The sequence below is a fragment of the Lepidothrix coronata genome, unplaced genomic scaffold, assembly GCF_001604755.1.
Source record: "Lepidothrix coronata isolate B3197 unplaced genomic scaffold, Lepidothrix_coronata-1.0 Scaffold6, whole genome shotgun sequence".
NCBI classification, from domain to species: Eukaryota; Metazoa; Chordata; class Aves; order Passeriformes; family Pipridae; genus Lepidothrix; species Lepidothrix coronata.
The window spans coordinates 9,122,957-9,133,178 of NW_016690186.1; the positions used below are offsets into that span (position 1 = coordinate 9,122,957).

Genomic DNA, 10,222 nt, shown 5'->3' on the forward strand with positions numbered 1-10,222 from the left:
AGATACTATCCTGGAGCTTCTTCTCTCCTGATAATCCTACTGACAACTCATGCTCTGTCTATCACAAAATCCCCTGCGTCTCCTCCTACTCACCTGCTTTTTCTATCAGATGATTTACTTGCAAAAAACAAAATCTCTAAAGATGCCTGGATTATTTCAGAGGTGTCTTAGACAAACAAAAATATACGTAATAACTGGAACCCAGCATCTCTTGGACTGAATGTGAATGCTCCCCTAACAGGGAGTCCTCCGTTGCTCAAAATACAGAGGCTTGTCCCATTTTATTTGTATGGTGGAAAATAAAGACTGGATAGACTGATCTGATATGTTCACTTGCCAATGATTACATGACTGATTTCTGCACTCTAATCTCCTGTCATTTCTAGTCCTATACGGCCACAAAGTTGTGGAACTTGCAAAATTCTCATTGGCTACATGATTAGGTTTTCCAGAATCTCAAATATTTTACAATGTTATCTCTTTGAATCAAACATTATATTATATATTCTGTGGACCTGCTTGGTTTTTAACCAGCCAGTAAGAAAAAAGGGTATTTAGCTCTTAAACCTTTTATTTGAATTAGCCTTCAAAATAACCCATAAATACCAGTTTCAGATGGAGATTTAAAAAGTGACAACAGAGAATGGAAAAGGATATAGCTTTGGGGAAAGATTTATTTGTCAAGTTGGGCATTTAGTGGTCCTTTATGATATTCTTCTGGTAGCAGCCACAAGAATATATATCAGCATTTGTGCTAGAATAATAACAATTATTCTAATTTATTCTAACAGAATCTAATTCTGAGTAAGCACCTGAAGATTATTTGAGATTCACAGAAGGATGGAAATAGAAGAATCAGAACATGATAGCAAAAAGAAAAAAGAGAGCTTTGAGCTTTTTGAAAAGAAGCTGAAGTAAAATTAGAGATAAATAAACAAGCAAATGTATAAACAAGATGAAGATTCCATAGGAAGTTGGATCCAATTAACATGTTGTGACAAGAAAAGTAACAAATACAGCATTTTCAGATACGAATCAGCATTTTCTTTAGACTGGGAAACTAGTCACAGTAACACCTCTAGGAAAGAACTCATATTAATTTTTCAGCTGGAAAAACCCTTGTTGGCTTAAGGCCTTTTGTGAGGCAGAAAGGGTTAGCTCCTTGGCTGGCTGGTTGCACACAAAATAGATGGATGTGGATTTTCAGTTGTCTCTAACAAGTCCCTGGTCTCTCATTAGGACTGTTCTCTTCTCGTAACGTGTGCTGAGAGCTTATCACATCTCCTAAACTTGCATTTGCCCCTCATTGCACAGGAGGAGAATTGAGCCCTGAGGGACGTCGCTGGTGACCAGCCACCAGCAAGATGTGGCCTCACTCACCACAACCCTTTGAGCTCTGTCCTTCAGCCAGTTCTTTGCCCACTGTGTAGTGAACCTACTCATCCCACCATTGGATAACTTGTCCAGAAGGATGCTGTAAAGGACAATATCAAAAGCCTTACTAAAATCCAGAAAAACTGCAACCATTACCTTCCCTTCATTCACTAGATATGTGACCTTATCACAAAAGGGTATCAGACTGGTTAAACAGGACTTTCCCTTCTGAACCCATGTGCTCATACTCCAGGTAATTTAATCTTTCAGTCCTCAGATTGTGGGGGGGAAATGCCATGTAAAACCTCACTACTAAATTTAGGAGATTGGGGGTTTTTTTCTCTTTGCTTTCTTTGCTTTGTGGGTCTACAGTCTAGAAATCATGCTTGCTCATAACCCTCCTCAAACCTAGCACCAGTAGAGGAATAGGACTCTGTGGTTTTCTCCCACTGTTCCTGTTATATGAGGAGGCCACCAGGGCAGACTGGCAGAGCAGTAATGCCTTAAGCTGCTGCAGCAGAAGCAACTGAAGCTCACCTGCCAGAGGCCTGATTTACCTGAACAGTGCTGCTGCCTGCCCTGTGAGGCAGGGCTCGCTTGGAACACCTCGGGTAGTCGTGACAGAGCAGCTGAATCCCAGGCGGGAGGAAGGAAGTCCAGAGAGCTTTAGGCATACTGGCCTGCAATTGCAAAGACCCATTCACATGATTCAGTGCAGGAATCTGGATGCCCAAAATGAGCTACTGAACAGAGTTCCCTTCTGGCTACCCGAAATTATGTATATTGCTGAGTCATGCCATCCTCCAGCTGGTGATTGTGGTCTTCCTCACCACTTCCTGCCATATTAGAGCAATCCAGTGAGAGGCCAAGAGAGAAGACCTCTGGTTTGTGCAGAATTCAGTGCTGTGCATACCCTAATGACATCCCTGTAAACATCTTGTTATTGTTGGAGAGCATATTGACTTTTTGTAAGAGCAGCTGCTACCCTCCTAGAGGGTAGGGCAGCCCTCAAGACAACCCTCATAGAGTCACAGGAAATAGGACCTTGGAGGACATCCAGTCTATGATCCTATCCATCTAAGCTGTTCCAGAAGGCTGCTTGCCTAAACTCTACCTGGTTGCCTTTGAGTTCTGTAAAATTTCATGCTCCAGCAGAAAATCATAATATAAGTATTTGCATGGATTGAAGAGAGACTCTGGTAGAAGTTCTGGACTGTCTTTTTTGATTAAACCCGAACTTGTAGTGTAGGATCTGGAACACGCAATGCAGAAAGGGAACTGTGCCTATTCCAGTAGAGAATTCCATGTGAAAGGTCTGCTTTTATACATTTCAGAAGAAAAAAATCTCAACTTCTCGGAAAGGTAATTTTTAACTTGTGGTGTTCTGAGGTTTTGTTTACTATCTTGCACAAACCCTGAATTCTTATAATTTTTCATATGAAGGGCATACATAAATAGTTTCCTAGGAGTTGAGAAAGAGCATCTAGTTTACATATAATGAGAAGATTGTAGTTTTCCTTTTAAAATACAAAGAGCTTAATTATTTATACTGCTCTGAGTCCAAAAATTCTGCCTCCTCAGTTCAACAAGCAAGTTTTTTTAGTCCTCCCCTTGAAAAATGAAGGCATTCTAGATTTTAATTTTATGGTTTCCCCAAAGGGGGTTTTATAATGGAGTTTTTTCCTGTGGACAAAAGTATCAGGAAAAGAAATTAGGAAAAAGTAAGCAACTGCCTTGTTTTTATCGAAATACACCCACTCTTCTGGGTGGAACTAACTCAACAAGTGAGGAAGAAAGATGGAATTATTGGCAAATGAGATGAAAAATACAGTTTTACTGTAAAAAAAAAAATTGCCCCAAATGTATTTTTCTTTCATTTTTGTGGGCTTTTTTTTAAGAAAAGTATGTAACCCCTCTCCACAGAAACTTCAGGTCTGATGAACATGCCACATCTTTTAAAATGAAAATGTACATAATGTACATAACGTAATTTTCTGGAACCTGAAGTACCAGTTAGGAACTTCAGGGCATATCCGGTTTATCCGTAGTTTATAGTCAAAAACAACCCTAACTCCTCAGCCTCTGCTGCCATCGCGTGGCCATGAACCTTCCATTAATGCTAAAATTCACCCAGTTCTCTTAACTTGTTGCACTGTATTTCCTCAGCTTTATTTACCAGGTTCATTACCCATAACACAATCTAATTTTCTTCCTCAATTTTCAGAAATATCATGAATAATTGACGTTGATTTTTTTTTCCTAGTTTCTGCAGATTGAAATATTGTTAATGCCAGATAGTGAGCAAGTCGGTCATGCAACACAACAAACTGCTTTGGTGGGTTTGGTTTTCGTTCTGCTACTGGTATCCCTCTATGAAATTACCCTCTGGTAATCAGTGGGTTAATGTATTAACCCACCTTGTCCATAACGTTGTTTCTTTCCCTAAGGAGTTCTATCTGCTATTTCTTTTCTAGGAAGGAAAAACAGCTGAGCGGAGAACAGATAATGCATACGTCACTTCATCTTCCTGCTGTGAAACCACAGTAATCCCACAGAGATCTGCTAAAAAAGAAGAAATTTTTTTCTGCATCTAGCTAAAAACTTCCACATGTTGAAAAAAAGTGTTTTAGGATAAAGAAGATTACTTTTCTGTGACAGGAGCATCCTGGAATCTTCTTCCTTGGTTAACGCTTTAAGTTTTACTACGCTGAACTATTTTGAGTGGAGAGAAAACAACATATCTGTGAGGTTAAGCTTGGTTTTAGATATTCAAAGACAAAACAAAATAAGTAAAAATTCTGTAGCAATCTAGGCCATACACACTACAATACCATGTACCCCTGTTTGAATATCTATACAAATTCTCCTACTTCAGCACAGCTCAGAAGATTAAAAAATGTATAATTTTACTGATATTTTCAAAGGTTTAGCCACATGTTGGTGTTTTATTCATAGACGATTTTTAAATTAGTTGATGCATTGAAAGGAGGCATTAATTCCTTCCTGATATTAAATTTCCTGATTGCAAAGATTGTAAAGAAAGTACTCACTTAAAATTCTCAGATGTAATCAGAACCAGCTAGGTTATATTTTTAGACTGATAGGAAAATAAACTGTCTCCATGACTCATCAAGATATTTTAAGAATGTTCCTAATTCATTTGCGTGATAATTTTTGTTGCAGTCACTGTGGCTGATTGTGTGCTTACAGTCAAGTACAGGTCTGTCTTGTATTACAAAGGCACTCAATATGCACTAAGTAATACCTAAAAGGTGACTTAAGCAACGAATAATATCCATGTTTAATTTTAATAATCTGCCAAAATAGTAACAAACATTGAGTAACTCAAGCAGAATCTAAACGTTCTATGTTTTGTCACAAGAAAATAGTCCCAGTCACATCATTATGTAATCCTAAATTCTAAGAAGTAAGATTTCCAGTACACTCTAATAGACTTGTTGAAATCTGTATTTATTAAAAAAACAGCTAGAAATTAAAAAAAAAAATCTGCTGCTGAGCAAGGCCAAATGTTTTGCATAAAGTAAACATTTTTAAAATATGTTTCATTTAAATTTGTGTCTAATACTTCTAAATAATTTTCACCCTTAACATGCTAAAGAAAATGTATGAAATTGTCTAAAAGAAAAAGATTAATTGGACATATTTCTGACTCTGCTGAATTGAGCTGGAGCCATACTGTTGATGTAGGCAGAGCAAGAGTTTACCAAATGTATATGGAACTTATTTGGTTGGGGGTGGGTGACATTACTATAAAGCATTCTAAAATGCTTTGGGTTTGTGTTTGAAATACCAGATACAAATTTTTATCCTCTTTGAAGGGATTATGAAGGAATGAAAATAGGTAAATGAAATTGAGAATGTTTTACTTTATGCTACAGTAAATACTCCTTGGAGACAGAATGAAATTTAACCTAGATTCAACACCCTGTACTCTACTGTACTCCTACAAAAATTCTCTAAGTCCTGTAGTAGCTTCTGTTAACATTTTTAATGAAAAAAAATTGGTAAGATAAATGCTCTCAATATATTCGCTCGCTTTCAAATTATTTTATACTGTACTGTCTCATATTCTCAGTTTTCAACATGTCCTGGATCTTTGATTTCTGAACAAAACAATCAATTTTAAATTAATAGACATTTGTGAGAGTTACACTCAGCTATATAGCAAAGAATTTTAACATTCGTTGTAACTCTTCTGTGAACATTTTACACTATACAAAACAAAGTTTTATTTAAATATTAAATATTTAAATGTTATTTAAATAATATTTAATATTAAATAAATGTTTTAGAATTTTTATATTATGAACCAAATTGGTCTGATGCTCTACTAACCACAATTTTGTGTTTAGCAGTTCTCCACCTGTATTCAAAGGCAGGGAACTGGTTTCATGTAGTTTAGATCCTGCCAGAGTTATCCCAAGGGAGACAAATATTGAGAAGACTTCCTGTTGCAGCAGCTGTTGAAGATATCTTCAACCACCTAAACAGAGAATGAAACAACACCTGCTACACCTGCTGAATTGAAATACATTTTAATTGGGAAGAAGTTAAATCAAAGTTTAAGGGAAGAAGTTAGATCAAATTATCATAGAATCCTAGAATGGCCTGGGTTGGAAGGGACCTTGAAAATCATCCAGTTTCAACCCTCCTGCCATGGGCAGGGGCACCTTTCACTGGACCAGGTTGCCTGAAGTTCCATCCAACCTGGCCTTGAACACTTTCAGGGATGGGACATCCACAACTTTACTAAAATCTCTGAATCAACCCTCTTTCAGTTTAAAGCCAATTTCCCCTTGTCCTACCACTACTAGCCTTTGTAAAAAGTCCCTCTCCAGCTCTCTTTAAGTAGCCCCATTTAAGTACTGAAAGGCTGCTGTAAGGTCTCCCTAGACCCTTCTCTTCCGCAGGATGAACAACTTCATCTCTCTCAGCCTGCCTTCACAGGAGAAGTGCTCCAGCCCTCTGATCATCTTCATGGCCTTTTTCTGGACCCACTCCAACAGGACCACATCTTTCCTGTGCCGAGGACCTCAGAGCTGGACACAGTACTCCAGGTGGGGTCTCACAAGGACGAAGTAGAGGGGGAGAACCATCTCTCTTCCCTGCTAGCCACAATCCTTTTGGTGCTGTCCAGGAAGCTGTTGGCCTTCTCGGATGCAAATGATTGCCAGGTCATGTTGAGTTTCTCATCCACCAACACATGACCCAAAAAATTCCTTTTGAATCCTATGTTCCTTCCAATTTTACCACTGTAAAGGGCTGAGAAATACTTCACGAGGGAGTGAAGAACCATGGAATAAAAACATAAGGATGCATAGGAATAGAGAGATAATAGCAAGACTAGCAAAGCTCAAGAAGGGGACAAGCAGAAGCAGTTATTCCTAGTGCCGCAATTACTGATTCTTTTTCACGAGCACTAAGAGTACCAACATAAACACAGCCTGGCTTTCTTCCTCTGAAATTTGAAGAGCCTCCAACATCGAACATTTTCACTGACTTCATTAATTCCCTACTTCATTCATACTTTAAGGAAAGAAAAATCTATAATATGCATGAGGGAGGCTTAAGAAATGCTGAATTGAATTTTTCAAAGGCGCTTTTTTTCCCGTTCCCCTGCTGATAATAAATATTAGCAACATTAAGAGCCTTCTTCCCTGCTTTAATGGAAAACTTCTCAGATGTTTTATGCATGGATTTGGAGCTTTTTAAATGTTCCCAAGATAGGTCACACTGACAAAAGATATTTTTCCCATTTTGTCATATGAATGCTAAAGGTAAAAAAAATATAAAAAAAATAAAATCAAACAGCACATCAAATTTAAAACTCTGAGGTTTAAAGTCACTTTACCCCACCTCAGAAGTGCTGCCTATTGAAATCCAGTCCAAGAGCAGGACTACAGAGAACTGCAGTGGGACCAGCTTGCAATTGTCCACTGGAATGTCAGTAAGAACATAATGACTCTACTCCAAACCCCAAATGATCACAGAACCGCCTCCCCTAACAAAAAATAACATAAAGACAACCTAGTGCAGCCTCCTAGTTAAAAAAGGCAAATCAAACTGTGACTCTTCAATTGCTTCTGTCAATTATTATCTATTGCTTAAGCAAAATAAATTGGGAGACAACATGAAAGAACAATCCTGTGCCCTTTCGTTTCTGCTTAATCTATAATCCATTACTGGTGGGTTGAGGCAATCGTTTTATGAAGCACTTAGAGAGCAGAGACCATAGTGCAAATAGCAAGTCTTTCTGAGAATGTAGAACTCTCTTCCTCTGAAAAAAATGCAGTTAGAGTTCAAAACACCATAGTGACCACCTTGTTTTTTCATACATATATAATATGCAATTACTCAACTGCTTGGAAGTGTTTGTAATATGAGCAGCATACAGCCTTTTCTTTATCAGCTCTGCAGAATGCATTGTAGGTCAGAGGACAACCTTTTAAAGACTTAAAAACCCCCAGTACTGTAACTGGAGGATCTGATGGGGATTGCTTGAAATAGAAGGAAGTTATTAACATTATTGGTATTGTCAGTGTAGCAACATATTTACATAGTAGAAAAAAAAAACAAACAAAAAGCTGAGTACTTCTCAGTACATGTAATTTGTTTCAGTTTGCCTATGGCATGTCACATATCTGACCTTGTTAATATTCCCATGAGTAACCAACACAAGGTAGGGAGGAGTCAAATACAAAGACAAACCTCATCAACCTGTGGGAGTGGATCTTTTTTCCAGGCATGCAATCTCTCTTAATTGTTGACTAAACTGGTTTTGTATGTCTCAAAGGCCTTCTCTAATCATCAACAGCCACATCTTTCACTTCTCAGTCAAACATGTATATGCACTTATACAAACACGTATAAGCCTTCTAGACCCAAGGACAGTCTGCGTCCTCTTCTTTCTCAGATGTTTGGGATTTTTCTTTTCTTTAGTTTTTGGGTGACTCAAGGATTCTTCAGCTTAATGGGGATAGGACTTGAATGCGGGAGAACAATCTGTTGCAAGGAACAACCAGTTTCCTCCTTCGGACATTGCAGGTTCCTCTGCATCCTAAAGTCTAGTCCTCAGTTCAGCCAAATTAGTCTCTCCAAAGATTCCTAAATTCATGTTGTTGATGAAGCCTCCATGTTCTGTGAATTAAGCTATCCACTCCAGCTGCTCACACTGTAGTGTTCCTTCGTGATAAATCCTTTTATCTGTGGTGTCCAACACACATTCCCAGCAAGTCAGGACCAAGACCTGAATATGGCTGCTCTCCATCAGCAGAGGAAGCACCGTGTTGATGACAGTAGGTTTTCCACCCATTCAGATTCCTGTTTCTGTAACAGCTGAAGGGAAAAAGAAACAAACCCCTGCCTCTGCTTACCAATTCCCATACTCTTTTCAATGGCTGCAGTAGCTCTCCCCCCATGTTTCCAGAAGCTTTGGACGGCTGACTGGACATATATTTTAAAATTTCTTCAGATCTCTGCAATACGCTCTTATTAGTTCACTTTTCTTAACACATCAATTAATTACTCTGCATACTTTGATCATGCTGATTCTTTAATGAGAAATCCTTAAAACTGTACAAACTGCTTTTGCTTGAGAAGAAGGTGATAAGTAGAAGATCTCTGCTCGTCAGATTGAACAGTAAAACATGCTTGATGTTTCAAAATCCCAAATCCAAATAAGCAAAGCAATCAGAAACAACCATTTGGTTGCAAAGTCTTTAGATATTACAATGGGGTTCCATGATAGTTGTCAAAGCAGGAGTTGGAATCCCCCATTGCTGCACCAAGCAGACTGTTTGGTTACACAGTATGAAGATGATAGCATTTCTCTCTATGGAAAGCTGAAGTCCCTTTCAGTATTTCTCTATGTTAAGCTGTGGTGCAATATCCAAGTGCTTGTTCATAGTGAACAAGAAAATGTCGGGCTGAGAATGCTTTATGTCAGAGCAGAATCTCTATGGTAAGATCTGTCCTAGTAAGGGAGAACAACTGAAAAAGGCCATATCTCTTTTTCTTTTTTTCTTTTCTTTTTTTTTTTTTTAAGATTTTAAAATTTGGTTATAGCAAGAAAACACAGATAAGGTAAGAAGTGAAGAGTCTCACCAAGCAAGGTTTGTCTTCTCTCAGCAGTTCATGGAACCAAGCCATAAAATAAGGAGAGGCAAAGTACTTCTGTGTCCCATGCTGCATGCCTGCATCTCAAATAGCAGATGCTCAGTTCCAAGATTTTTGTGTTATCAGCTGTGCTCCTAGGACTTTGCCAAAGAAAAGATGCAGATACTGTGCATCTTTTCCTGAAGCTGAACGGGGGAGCATCTGAGTTAGTAAACATATGAGGGCCTCCAAGCAACAATCATACAGCTGAAAAGGAGCAGGCAGAAATTCTCTTGGGAATTAGACATACCTCTACATCTCTCCGTTCCTCACTAATGCCTTAGCAGTGGTAAGTGGAAAAGCAGTTGCACTCTTCAGTCTCACGTAAAATATTTAGAGAGCTATTGCTGACTAACCAGTGCTGCCTTTGGAAGCCTCCATGTCCCCTCTTCCTCCTGTACGATACAGGACTCCTGTCCTGCGCAAACAACAGCGTTTGGGAAGGGGACACGCTGCCTACCCCAGAATGACTGAGTTTCCACACGCCTGCATCAGCTGCTCCTATCTGACTCCCCACACCCTCCCTGCCTGAGGGAAAGCGCCGGGGCAAGGCGACACCGAAGGCGGCCCTGGATGGCACCTGCCGTGGGGCCGCCGTGCCGCGGAGCAGCCGCTGCTGGTGGCGGCTGCTGGGACACCCTAGGCCCAGGATTGCCTCCCCTGCGGGCAGGGC

The 10,222-nt window shown here is 39.2% G+C and overlaps 2 long non-coding RNA genes across 2 annotated transcripts; one reads left to right on the forward strand and one right to left on the reverse strand.

Moving 5' to 3' along the window:
- Positions 1-731: 731 nt before the first annotated feature.
- LOC108505221 lies at positions 732-4,533 on the forward strand. The gene is made up of 3 exons (XR_001877426.1): positions 732-2,736; positions 3,638-3,709; positions 3,849-4,533. It is a non-coding gene; the product is annotated as an uncharacterized LOC108505221 (long non-coding RNA).
- Positions 4,534-8,109: 3,576 nt separating this feature from the next.
- Positions 8,110-10,093, reverse strand: LOC108505213. The gene is made up of 2 exons (XR_001877425.1): positions 9,499-10,093; positions 8,110-8,730 (listed from the first exon to the last, which is right to left on the reverse strand). It is a non-coding gene; the product is annotated as an uncharacterized LOC108505213 (long non-coding RNA).
- Between the last annotated feature and the right edge of the window lie 129 nt (positions 10,094-10,222).